Source organism: Lacerta agilis, chromosome 9, assembly GCF_009819535.1.
Source record: "Lacerta agilis isolate rLacAgi1 chromosome 9, rLacAgi1.pri, whole genome shotgun sequence".
In the NCBI taxonomy this organism is placed as follows: domain Eukaryota; kingdom Metazoa; phylum Chordata; class Lepidosauria; order Squamata; family Lacertidae; genus Lacerta; species Lacerta agilis.
In genome coordinates, this window is record NC_046320.1 from 14,005,319 (window position 1) to 14,019,611 (window position 14,293).

At 44.4% G+C, this 14,293-nt stretch overlaps 1 protein-coding gene across 3 annotated transcripts in view; it reads left to right on the plus strand.

Annotated features, from left to right (window-relative positions):
• LCTL (lactase like) overlaps positions 1 to 14,293 on the plus strand; it is a 94,275-nt gene that overhangs the window by 69,351 nt on the left and 10,631 nt on the right. The window lies entirely within an intron of this gene.

Below are 14,293 nucleotides of genomic sequence, written 5' to 3' on the forward strand. Positions count from 1 at the left end.
AGTAGGGAAATGTACCCAATGCCTATCATTCAAAGAATTGAAGTTTCTGCTGATTTTGCCCCACCTGAGAACTGTGCCTCTTCCATTCCCAAAGAGGTCCAAAGAAGAAACACAAAAATGGTGTGACATGGTGTTTGAACAAGGACGGAGGAATACCCACTTCAACCATGAAGTTAACTGGGTGGCCTTGGGCTAGTTATTATCTCTTCACCCTAACTTACCTCAAAGGCTTCCTGTGAGGATAAAATGGGGGTACCACGTACAGTGCCCTGAACTGGATAAAAATGTAATTAATAAGAATGTCACCATGCATGGGTCAAAAACATATGCTGGTCTTGAGCTTATCAAAGAAACAAATAATACTTGGTCATTTGTTGTTGTTGTTCAGTCGTTCAGTCGTGTCCGACTCTTCGTGACCCCATGGACCAGAGCACGCCAGGCACGCCTATCCTCCACTGCCTCTCGCAGTTTGGCCAAACTCATGTTAGTAGCTTTGAGAACACTGTCCAACCATCTCATCCTCTGTTGTCCCCTTCTCCTTGTGCCTTCCATCTTTCCCAACACCAGGGTCTTTTCCAGGGAGTCTTCTCTTCTCATGAGGTGGCCAAAGTACTGGAGCCTCAACTTCAGGATCTGTCCTTCTAGTGAGCACTCAGGGCTGATTTCTTTGAGAATGGATAGGTTTGATCTTACTTGGTCATAGAATCATAGAATTGTAGAGTTAGAAGGGACCCCCAAGGGTCATCCAGTCTAATCCCCTGCAATGCAGGAATCTCAACTCAAGCATCCATGAGAAATGGCCATCCAACCTCTGCTTAAAAACCTCCAAGGAAGGAGAGTCCACAACCTTCCAAGGGAGACTCTTCCACTGCCAAACAGCTCATACTGTCGGAAAGTTATGTTTAGTCGAAATCTCCTTTCTTGTAACTTGAAACCAGTACGTTTCCAAGCACAATTCAAAGTGTTGGTGCTGACCTTTAAAGCCCTAAACCAGGCATAGGCGAACTCGGCCCTGCAGATGTCTTGGGACTACAACTCCCATCATCCCTGACCACTGGTCCTGTTAGCTAGGGGTGATGGGAGTTATAGTCCAAAAACATCTGGAGGGCCGAGTTTGCCTATGCCTGCCCTAAACAGCCTTGGCCCAGTATACTCGAAGGAGCGGCTCCACCCCCATCGTTCAGCCCGGACACTGAGGTCCAGCACCGAGGGTCTTCTGGCAGTTCCCTCACTGTGAGATGTGAGGGTACAGAGAACCATGCAGAGGACCTTCTCGGTAGTAGCGCCTGCCCTGTGGAACGCCCTCCCATCAGATATCAAGGAAACCCAGCCAGATGGGCACAGTATAAATAATAAATTCTTCTTCTTCTTCTTCTTCTTCTTCTTCTTCTTCTTCTTCTTCTTCTTCTTCTTCTTCTTCTTCACATCCAATAGTAGGCCCTTTAGACTTGGCTGGTCTCCCAGCTCATTGAAATCTGAAATACTGTCCCTGGAACAAATGCCTCTTACAGTATTTGGCTTTCGATGTGTAAAACTGTAGGATTTTCTGCTACTGTCTAGAAGTTAAGGTGCTCAGCAGTGGTTTCTGTGGGGATAATATCAAAATCAAGCTGCATAAAGACAGGGCCATTGATTTTCCTCCCCTCCAATGGCGAAGAATCAATTTAAGAGGGAAACAAAATGACATGCCTTCTCCTCTTCATGACTCAAGTCCGTAAGAGGTACATTCCAAGGTTTCAATATTTGTTTTTGTCCGTTTCCCCCCTAACAAAACATACCTTCCAGCCCAGGAATATGCCTCAGCTGGCACAGCAGTCCACAACTGCCGAGAAGCTTTCTAATGGGCAGTTCTAGGCTCTGAATGACAACTCACCCCTGGCAAGGTGCCATCGTAGTTATTTGAAGACTTCAATGAGAATAGTAGAGGCAAATTCAGAGCGGCAATCTGATCTGTGCTATCAGGTTGGTTGTATCTACCTACCTTGTAATCTATAGGAGCCCATCAGTTGATAGATTTAGTTTCTTTCAGTGCTAACATTGAAAAACTGCATTCCACACATCTCAGTGAACTACTTCCCTTTCAAGGGGGAGGGATTATTTGACGGTAATTATGCACAACAATTAAGTTTATCCTCCATGTTCAGAGGCAGTGTACCGTATACCCAGGGCTTTTTCCCATTATAAGAGAGGAAGGGAGGCATTCGTGGTGAGTTCCGACACCTCTTTTTTAAAAGAAAAATAGTACTGTGTAGACCTGGATGCGACTCGAAGCGACTGGCATGAGTTTGGCCAAACTGCGGGAGGCAGTGGAGGATAGGGGTGCCTGGCGTGCTCTGGTCCATGGGGTCACGAAGAGTTGGACACTACTGAACAACTGAAGAACAACAGACCCGGATGCTACTTCCTATAGAAACAGGAGGGGAGGAAGAGGTTTTTTTCATATCCTACTTCTGGATTTTCCCAAAGCATCCAGCAGCTACTGCCCCCCCCCCCGGAAGCAAGACTAGCCAAGCCCTTGATCTGATCAAGCCATGTTATTTTTCTTAATGTATTTACCACTGAGCTATGGCACTTCTCCATGGCACAGCCAGCCATTCTCCCTGAGCAGGGCTTGTCTGGGCTATGAGTGAAATTTTAATTACTTTCTTCAGCGGGGATGGGGAGAATGGAAGTGCAAGTGAATAGCATACTTTTTTGGGGGGGGGGGAGAGAAATCTGTGTTCTGAATTGGTTGTTTTGGCTGATAAATTGCCAGCCTTCTCCTGCCGCCATTCCTTTTCATTACAGCTTTGAGTTAAGGCAGTTTTGTCAGTTCCTGTAAGGGGACGCCTTGTCATTCCAATGGTCTCCAGATAATGAAAATGCAAGTGTACGGAAAGAATATTACAATGTCAAAATGAAGCACTGGCTCTGCACTTCTGTGTATTTGCCTTTACAATGTCAGGGTAAAATGGAAACAAAAATATTGATCAATAGAACAGAGCATTAGAAGTGACTGGATAAAATGCACACAATGCATTATGTGTTATGAAGTCCTATTAATATTAAATGCAAATAACTTTGCAGGGTTACGGTGGAGGATTTGAGCTCACAAACATGATACAGTTGTGAAGCCACAGCTGTTGCACATAGATATATTGTGTTGGTCAGGGATACAGAGCACAGGTAGCCAAGTGGTAGCCCATGGGCCAAATTGATTTGACCTGACTCCTAGTGTTCTTAAAAGAAAGAAAGAAATCTATTTTGAATTATGCTGATTTTTTAAAAAATATAGGCTCCCTTATAATAAAACTCTCCAATATATATTTCAAGTTTAAAAAGATACAGAATAACAATAGAGTCTGGTCTGAAACCTGTGAACCCACTGTTCGGCCTTGATAACCTAGATGTGTTTTCCCCATCAGTTACCGATATGCTGTAAAGATTGGTATTTTTTTTCCCTGCTGAGCTGTTAAAAAACCCATAACCTTTCCACGACTGCATGCCCCCTCTCAATTTCCTTCCATTGCCACCATGTAACAAATCCTTCATCCTTTCCTGTATCAACTAACCTTTCAGTAGGTATGGATGCTGTGGAACAAAACAGACCAGAGTACTAGGTTTAAAGTTAAAAGCAAGGCATCTAAAAATTTATTGAAGCTTATTCTTAATATGTTGTAATGTTCAAGTGAGAGCTGGACCATCAAGAAGGCTGATCGCCGAAGAATTGATGCTTTTGAATTATGGTGCTGGAGGAGACTCTTGAGAGTCCCATGGATTGCAAGAAGATCAAACCTATCCATTCTTAAAGAAATCAGCCCTGAGTGCTCACTGGAAGGACAGATCGTGAAGTTGAGACTCCAGTACATTGGCCACCTCATGAGAAGAGAAGACTCCCTAGAAAAGACCCTGATGTCGTGAAAGATTGAGGGCACAAGGAGAAGGGGACGACAGAGGATGAGATGGTTGGACAGTGTTCTCGAAGCTACTAACATGAGTTTGGCCAAACTGCGAGAGGCAGTGAAGGATAGGCGTGCCTGGCGTGCTCTGGTCCATGGGGTCACGAAGAGTCGGACACGACTGAACGACTGAACAACAACAAAATGTTCATTTAAAGGATTGTAGCTCCACTCAGTTATGGTGCAGGGTTTCCCAAACTTGAGCCTCTAGCTGTTTTTGAACTACAATTCCCATCATCCCTGACCATTGGTCCTGCTAGCTAGGGATGTTGGGAGTTGTCATTCAAAAACATCTGGAGGGCTGAGTTTGGGGGTGCCTGCTCATGACAAACCAGGTCTGTGTAACCTGAGACCCATCAAGCTGAACTTAAGCAATCAGTCTTCACAGACTTGGGTTTATATCAGGAACTGGCTGCAAATTATAGCATAGAGTCTGGGAGGTCTTGCTTCCCAATGACTTTCCTTCTCCAATTAACACTCCTTGCATGCCAACTTTTATGTACAGTCTTCACTTGCAGAGCAGAGTCCTTCTGGCTTCTCAGGATCGCACTCACAGTCTTCAGCCTGGTCCAACAACAACAGTCGGCCATCACTTGGCAACAGCCCTTTCTTGAAGGCTGCCTCAGAGCCTTGCTCTCTTCTTAGCAAACCTCCTTCAGCATATTGACCTAGGGATAGTGAGTTTATGGGGTAGATCAGGGGTCAGCGCCTCGGGGTGGTGTCTCCAGCACTGATCGCGCGGCTGGCCGGATGGCAGGGGAGCACGCACCCATACGCGTGCGCACACGCTATTTCCAGTGCACTTTCGGGTCGGTTTTTGTGACTCTGTGGAACCCAGTTCAGCTACTGATTGATTGATTGATTGTGTGACTGCAGTACATTGATTATTGCTTTCAGTTTATGGATCAGTGGGCTCGTTGGATAGTAAAATTCATGTTAAATTGCTGTTTTAGGGGTTGTTTTTAAAAGTATGGAACGGATTAATCTGTTTTGCATTGCTTTCTATGGGAAAGCGCACCTTGGTTTTGGAACGCTTTGCTTTTGGAATGGACTTCCAGAACGGATTAAGTTTGAGAACCAAGGTACCACTGTAGTACCACTGCTAGGCTATAGTAGTACCACTGCTAGGCCACTGTAGTACCGCTGCTAGGCTATAGTAGTACCACTGCTAGGCCACTGTAGTACCACTGCTAGGCTATAGTAGTACCACTGCTAGGCCACTGTAGTACCACTGCTAGGCTACAGTTACAGGCTAAAAGACACTTATTTGCCTGCCAGTCAATTCAATTTTTGCAGGAACACCAGTCAGTTTAGTTCACAATCAACACTTCAACACACCCTGGCTTTACAGGGTGGAGTAAGCCATGTGGGCAGAAGAGTGTGGACAGAAGTGTTTGTGTGTGTTGGTATTCTTTTATTTGCCTTGCTTTCCGGTGTTGATGGTCTTGGCTTATCATTGACACCATCCTGCAATACAATGCAATATCCTGGCTACTAAACCATAAAGTGATTTTTTTTTAAAATAAATAAATGTTGCCTTTAATTGAATTTTTAGTCGAACAGAGCAGTATAAAGAAAACGAACAACTCCTTGCCCATTTTCAAAGTCTTCACCTACTGACCTATTTGAAGCCTTAAAAAATAAAAGTCTTTAGAGATCAGGAGAGCTGGCAGTGCAGACATTTGTCCCCTACAGCAAAATGTGAAGGAACTTGTGTGATGTGTCCCTGGGCCAAAAATAGTACAGAATTTTGGTTGGTGAAGGTTCTGGGAGAGAACTGCTGTATTCTGAACAGCAGGCATGTTTGTATTCTGATTAGAGTCGGTACTTGTAACCAAAGAAACCCCAGAGTTTCCAGTGAGTTCTCCAAAGGACTTATCTTTTAGAGAGAAATTAAAAAGGCCTGTGGATTTTCAACCCAAAGGGTAATTTAATTTTTCGTATCTGTGCATGAAAAGAGACTTTACTGCTTCGTATAATTTCTCAACAACAATGTTACAATTAAATATGGTTCCTTCTGATTATCCCCTGCTGGGAGAAACTTTTTTTGTCATTGCACTATTTTATATTGTAAAAGTGAGGAGTTTAAAGATCATTTTTATGGTGATTTTATGGTTGACTCCCAATTTATGCATCCCTGGTTGTGAGCGTGTATATGCAAAATATAAAATTAGCTGTGAGCATCAAAGAGCTAATGACAGCCTTCACATTTTTGCTTTGTTTTTTATTTTGAGTGGGAAATACATTATGAGTGAGAAATTTAAAACCGGAGCTGAAATATTGGAGAAGTCGTGTTGAAGGCAAGCTTCTGAGACGGTCATAAACAATATATCCTTTCACCCCTAACAGTAGTGTTCAGAGTTTGAGATAAGTTTTTTCTTCTCCAGCTCACACTCAATGTTCCATGGCTGTTAGAGGTCACTAAGCATGCTCAGTCCTCGGGCTCTCTGGGGCTTATTTTTCCTCCTTTAGCTTTTCTGTTGTCCACCAGTATTTCGCTTTCCATTCTTGAGTTGGGAATAGAGTAGTTGCTTTGGAAGACGATAATCAGGCATCCGAACAACGTGATCAATAGAATAAAGTCGATGTTGAAGAATCTTCCAGTACACTGCCATTAGTTTGCCTGTCTTCCCAAGCGATGTGTAAATTTTTTGAGAGACACCGTTGATGGAATCTTTCGAAGAGTTGGAGATGGCGTTTATAAGTGGTCCATGTTTCACAAGCGTACAATATGGATGGTAGTACAATTGCTTTGTAAACAAGCACGTTGGTTTCCTTTCGAATGTCCCGATCCTCAAATAACCTGCGCTTCAATTGAGAGCAAGCTGCACTGGCAGAGCTCAGGCGATGCTGGATTTAAGCATCGATGTCGACTCTTGTGGAAAGATAACCACCCAGATAGGAAAAATGATCAACATTTTCCAATGTTACACCATTGAGTTGGATTTGTGGCAATGTAGAGGGATTATTTTGTGCTTGTTGGTGCAGACCTTTGGTTTTTCGGATATTGAGCGATAGGCCAAGTTTTCCGTAAGCTTCTGCGAAGATATTTAGGATGGTGTGGAGGTCATTCTTTGAGTGTGCACACACTACATTGTCATCAGCATACTGAAGCTCTATGATGGAAGTTACAGAAACTTACTCTTTGCTTTAAGCCTACTCAGATTAAAGAGCTTTCTATCTGTTTGATATATGAGGGCTACTCTGGTGGGGAGTTTTCTTTTGACAATGTGTAGGATCATGGCGATGAAGATAATAAATAGAATTGGGGAGATAACACATCTCTGTTTAATGCCCAATCCCACTGTGAATGGTTCACTTTGAGAGCCATTGTTGTCCATGATTGTTGCCGTCATGTTATCGTGGAGGAGCTGAAGGATGTTCACATATTTATCTGGGCAGCTGATTTACATAAGGACAGTCCACAGGGCATTATGATTGACAGTGTCGAAGGCCTTAGCTAGGTCAATAAACACCATATACAGGGGTTGATTTTGCTCTCTGCATTTTTCTTGAAGCCGACGAGCAGTGAAAATCGTATCCATTGTCTCCCTAGAAGGTCGAAAACCATTTTGGGACTCATGAAAGGTGTACTCAGATATGGTTAGGATCCATGCAAGAATTTTGCCGGCCGTGGCTAATAAAGAGATACCTCGACAATTCCCTCAATCCATTCTATCACCTTTTAAAAAAAAGATTGATGATTTTGGCATCCCTGAAGTCTGCTAAGATCTCTTCTCTCTCTCAGGTTTTCCCAGGCCCCCTCTAAGCAGCATTCGTATCTCAGAGACACCCAGTAGTGACATGAGTAGCATAACTGAGTGCCAGAGATCAAACTGATTCACCGACAATTGTTTTAAAATAGTTAATTTTATTTTGAGGTTCATTCTAGGAGTTAGCATATAGAAGAGGTTGCCATCTGGGGGGGGGGGCTGTGAGTATATTTGCAAACCAGAGGAACTGTTGTGGACACTTAACACACAATATCTGAAGAAGTGTTCATGCACACGAAAGCTCATACCAAGAACAAACTTAGTTGGTCTATAAGGTGCTACTGGAAGGATTTTTTTTTTATTTTTAATTTTGTTTTGACTACGGCAGACCAACACGGCTACCTACCTGTAACAGCCTATTCTGTTGGCTTAGAAAGAATGCTTCCCTCAATCCTAATTTCAGCAGAGGAAGGGGACCCTGTGGGTGCCAGAGATGGCCTCCGCCAGCTGGCCTGCACTCTCAGGCAACGTGCTGGTGACCCCTGGCATATAGTATACTATTTGAAAGTATTCCCACACATGCCAAGTTGGGCTACCTTATCTGAGAAGCATATGGGACGCAGGTGCCACTGTGGTCTAAACCACTGAGCCTCTTGGGCTTGCCAATCAGAAAGTTTAATGTTTGAATCCTCGTGACGGAGTGAGCTCCCGTTGCTCTGCTCCAGCTGCTGCCCACCTAGCAGTTCGAAAGCAGGTCAGTGCATGTAGATAAATAGGTACCACTGCGGCAGGAAGGTAAACAGCATTTCTGTGCGCTCTGGTTTCCGTCACGGTGTCCTGTTGTGCCAGAAGTGGTTTAGTCCTGCTGGCCACATGACCCAGAAAGCTGCCTGTGGACAAACGCCAGTTCCTTCAGCCTGAAAAGTGAGATGAGCACCGCAACCGCTTTTGACTGGACTTAACCATCCAGGGGTCCTTTACTATCTGGGAACCCTTGCAAAATCCAGCATCTCACTCAGCATCCATTTGCCACATTTGTATCCCACTTTTCTCTAAAGATCTCAGATCTATCAGAAGAAGAAGAAGAAGAAGAAGAAGAAGAAGAAGAAGAAGAAGAAGAAGAAGAGTTTGGATTTGATATCCCGCTTTTCACTACCTGAAGGAGTCTCAAAGCGGCTAACATTCTCCTTTCCCTTCCTCCCCCACAACAAACACTCTGTGAGATGAGTGGGGCTGAGAGACTTCAAAGAAGTGTGACTAGCCCAAGGTCACCCAGCAGCTGCATGTGGAAGAGTGGAGACACAAACCCGGTTCCCCAGATTACGAGTCTACCGCTCTTAACCACTACACCACACTGGCTCTCACTTTATCCTCCCCACAACCCTGTAAAATCGGTCAGGTTGGGAGCAAAAGTGATCTGCCCCAGGCCATTCAGTGATATTCAGGACCGAGCAGGGATTTTGAACCCTGTCTCCCTGACTTCATTGCAACAGTATGAGCCGCACTGCATTCCAAGGGATCTCTTTACATTCTCAACCTCAAGTTAGAATTAACCACAATTTTTTGGTTGTGAGAATTACATGAAGCAGAGAAAATAATCAACCTGTGATCAAAGAAGTTCCCTGGGACCTCGCTGCCATTCAATTACCCTTGGACACCTTGCGTGCCTCCAGAGTTCACTGTGCTTTATATGTATTCTTCATCTTCCAGCAGTGTGCAGTGCATCTGTGTTGTACAGGCTTTAGACGGTGCATTCCCTGTAACTGGAGGTGGCAGTGTTTTGCTGTATCCATTTCATATTCCCTCTTAGCCAGAGAAAAGTCTACTTTAATTCTTTCATCTCTAATCTATTGATCTTAAATAAGCTCTGGATGTGCACCTGTTGCTGGCTTGTAATACAAAAGGAAGATTAAAATGATATGAAAAAAATGTCTTTTATTTAAACAAAAAGCTTTTCCAGAACTTCAGTTTTATTAATGTGTCTTGTATTTATAAATGTATTGTTGTTTAATAATAATAATAAAACACCCCAAAAACAACCTAGCATGACATCACAATTGTGCATCCAGCAAAGTCTGGCTTTGATCTAATTCAAAAGAAATTCTTTATCAGAAGATAGCAGAGATATCGGAATAGAATAATACACAGTCGTGGGCTGTTTGTTTTTGCCACTGCATTTTTGGAGCATCTGCAAATCTAAGTGCTTTTCAGAAAGACAGCGCTGTGATGTGACGACTGATTCTGCTGCTATATCACTAATAACCTTAGTCCCAGGCCCCAAATGCCCTATCTGTACCTCCTGGGGTACAGAAGTCATTTACCACTACTGGGTAGTGAACAGAGACTGCTAGTCTTGCAGAATTTGGTTGATCGTCCGATTTTTTATTTTTTTATTCTTTATTTTTTTGCAGCGGTAGAAGATCAGTGCTAGCTGAGTTCAAAGAATAAATCTGTCTCGTGGTTCCATTGTACTTCGTTAGATTACCGAGGATGAAAAATGTTTCGTGTGAGCCAAATATTTTCTCAGCTGGGAATTCAAATCTGATGCGATGAAATATGTGCATCTGTTCTAAAAATTGGTTGATGCTCTGAAGAGAGGAGGACAGCGCTTTTAAGAACGTGGAAAGAGACCCGTTGAATCAAACATTAAGGCCAATCTAGGGTAGAATCCTGTACTCATAAGTGGCTAACCAGATGCCAATGGGAAGCCCCCGAGCAGGACATGAGCCCAACAGCGCTCCTCCGCCTTGTCATTCCCAGCGACTAGTATATCAGTTGGAAGAGCACTCCTGTCCCATTGGTTTTGGACTTGCTTTGAAAATTCAGCAGGAAGGAAAAAGGCTTCTCCTCTAAACTATTCAGAACAAACGGCAGAGAATTCTATTTTATGCCTTCATCTTTCCAGCTTTGCAAATAAGATAATCCTGCTTACGTTTCTCGTGTGTTTGTCTTCAGCTATATGCACCGGGAATGCCTGTAATGAGAAATTTAGAGGTTATAGAAAGCTTTCTTTTGTGTTTAGTTCAGAGGTCTTAGGATAGTGGCACTGAAATATTGATAGCATTTGATGATCTTTTAACATCCCGTGCATAGCCCGGGAACTGCAAATCTTGCAGTGCTGCAGTCCTGGTAGGAGCCTCCCCACCTTAATTAGAGACCTTTCTATTAGAAAGTTTCAAGGTCAGTAGTGGGGATAAGCAGGGCCTGTTTATGAAGAGTACCCCCATCCTATTCAGGGTCCTATTTAGTTGTTGTTATCCTGCCCATCTGACTGGGTTGCCCCATCCACTCTGGGCGGCTTCCAACATATATAAAAATATTATAAGACATTGAATCAGGGCTGTCTTACCCATTGAGGCTAGTGGCACGGGGCGCCGGGGCAGCAAGTTCTAGAGGGCGCCAGGCAAGAGTCCGGGGAAGACTGAACGAGCATGCTGAGGGAGCGAGGGTGTGTGTGCCGCTCCCGCCAAGCGTTGGCTCAGTTTTTTCCCTTTTAGCCTGCAGCCACCAAATTCTGCGGGCTAAAAGGGAAAAAAACCTGAGCCGGCGCTTGGCGGAAGCGGCACATGTGCCCTCGTTCGCTCGGTGCTGGCCTGCTCGCTCGGTGTGCTGCCTGCCGTGCCCACTGCAGCACGAAGCGGCCAGCTGAGCCAGCAGGCGCCATGGCCAGCCTCTGCCTCTTCCCTGCCAGAGGAGCTACCCTCCAGCCGCTGCCTGCCTTCTCCAGCCCTAAAAAAAAGGTTAACTCTGGGAAAGGGAGGGGCGCCGGAGGGATCTTTGCACCACAGCGCCGGATATGCTTAAGACGGCCCTGCACTGAACATTTAAAAAATTCCCTATACCAAGGCTGCCTTCATATGTCTTCTAAAGGTTGTATAGTTGCTTATCTCCTTGGCTCGGGGGGTCGCATAACTCCATACCCTCCAACATTTCTCCAATGAAAATAGGGACGTCCTAAAGAAAAGTGGGACATTCCGGGAACAAATCAGAAACCAGGATGGCTTTTGTAAATGCGGGATTCTCTATGGAAAATAAGGACATTGGAGGGTCTGCCATCCAGGACAGGCAGATAGCCAATCTCCCAGACACTGGAGCCACTCACCTACAGTGCCTCCATCTTCCCAGGGTTCAGTTTGTCAGCCCTCGTCCATTCCACATCTAAATACTGACAGTGTTCCAGACCATGGTCTGCCTCTCCTGACACAGATGTTAAAGAGAAATGGAAATAGGGAATAGGGCCGGATACACAGTCCCCTACTGCTGCTTTCTGTTAGGGATGAAGCTGCTGCCCAACAGTGCCTCCAATACTCATCTCATAGAGCCAGTCAAGAAGGCTGCTGTGCCTGCCCATGGCATCAAAAGCTGCCAGCAGGTCAAGAAGCAGAACTGGAAGTGCACTCCCCCTGCCCCATTCTTCATACAGGCCTTCCATCAGGGAGACCGAGGGTGGTGTTGTTGTTGTTGTTCAGTCGTTCAGTCGTGTGCGACTCTTCGTGACCCCATGGACCAGAGCATGCCAGGCACGCCTATCCTTCACTGCCTCCCGCAGTTTGGCCAAACTCATGTTAGTAGTTTCGAGAACACTGTCCAACCATCTCATCCTCTGTCGTCCCCTTCTCCTTGTGCCCTCCGTCTTTCCCAACATCAGGGTCTTTTCCAGGGAGTCTTCTCTTCTCATGAGGTGGCCAAAGTACTGGAGCCTCAACTTCAGGATCTGTCCTTCTAGTGAGCACTCAGGGCTGATTTCCTTGAGAATGGATAGGTTTGATCTTCTTGCAGTCCATGGGACTCTCAAGAGTCTCCTCCGGCACCATAATTCAAAAGCATCAATTCTTCGGCGATCAGCCTTCTTGATGGTCCAGCTCTCACTTCCGTACATTACTACTGGGAAAACCATTCAGTCCCAAACCCCAGCTGAAGCCAGGCAGATACAGATATTCCATTTCCTCCAGGAACTCCTGCAACTGATCTGCCGCCACTCTCTGTTCTGACACAGCGTTAAGGCAGTTTCCTGCATTCCTATGGAATTCTTTGTGAATTGGCTATTACAGCTTATTATGCTTCATTATAGTGACAAATGTCACAGGAGAGTGTGTTTCATTCTCTTGATTAACAAGCATCTATTTAAATCAATAGATATAATTTACCTCTATTCTCGATCTTTTTAGTCTTACGCAGTTTGACTATTTTCCCCTCTTGGCAGCAAGAGAGATTCTGTATACAATAACACTTTAGTCCCAAAAGTTCTGAAAGAGAAGACATATTTCATAATTTTCAGTTCACAGCATACGAGGAGTCTTGTTTTCTGAATAAGTATTGATCTGCAGTTTGCAGAATATGCCAAGCCTGAGAGCATTTCTTTTAATTAAAAGGCATAGGCTTGGATGTTGTTGGTAGACAGCAAGTGTGGCTTTGGTGCCTTCAGTCTGACAGTTCTTTTTATTTTGCTGTAGACTGGAATTAGACAAATGACAAATTTTCATGTGAGATATATGCATGACAAACTGCCTCACACAGTGGCATCCACAGAGGGGAAGCTAACCAGGGAATATGTTTTCTCCATGTGGTCTGGAGTGAGATCTTTGTAGTCAGTAGAGCTGGGCAATATCTGCTTTTGAACATCATAGAATCATAGAGTTGGAAGAGACCACAAGGGCCATCCATTCCAACCCCCTGCCAAGCAGGAAACACCATCAAAGCATTCCTGACAGATGGCTGTCAAGCCTCCGCTTCAAGACCTCCAAAGAAGGAGACTCCACCACACTCCTTGGCAGCAAATTCCACTGTCGAACAGCTCTTACTGTCAGGAAGTTCTTCCTAATGTTTAGGTGGAATCTTCTTTCTTGTAGTTTGAATCCATTGCCCCGTGTCCGCTTCTCTGGAGCAGCAGAAAACAGCCTTTCTCCCTCCTCTATATGACATCCTTTTATATATTTGAACATGGCTATCATGTCACCCCTTAACCTTCTCTTCTCCAGGCTAAACATACCCAGCTCCCTAAGCCGTTCCTCATAAGGCATCGTTTCCAGGTTGCCCTCTTCTGGACTCGTTCCAGCTTGTCAGTATCATTCTGTAACTGTGGTGCCCAGAACTGGACACAGTATTCCAGGTGAGGTCTGACCAGAGCGGAATACAGTGGTACTATTACTTCCCTTGATCTAGATGCTATACTCCCATTGATGCAGCCCAGAATTGCATTGGCTTTTTAGCTGCTGCATCAGACTGTCGACTCATGTCAAGTTTATGGTCTACCAAGACTCCTATATCCTTTTATATCACCAGCTAAATATTGTGATATACTGATATATCACAATGTCTGAAATAAGGATGAAAGTATGTAGAGGTGAATAGTAGGGCTAGGTGATATCTGGTTTTCAACTTCACAATATACCGATATATCACAACATCTGAAATAAGGATGAAGTTATGTAGAGGCACTGGCTGGCTTCACAGTTTTCCCCACATTGTGATTTTTGCATAGCGTACACACACACATCATGATTCACAATATATCGCCATGCCAAAAATTATGAAACCAATATCATGATATGGACTTGAAACTGGTTTTGGACGATATATCACCCAGCCCTATGATTCGTGATATATTGCCAGGTCAAAAAAAATGACACCGATATGATATGA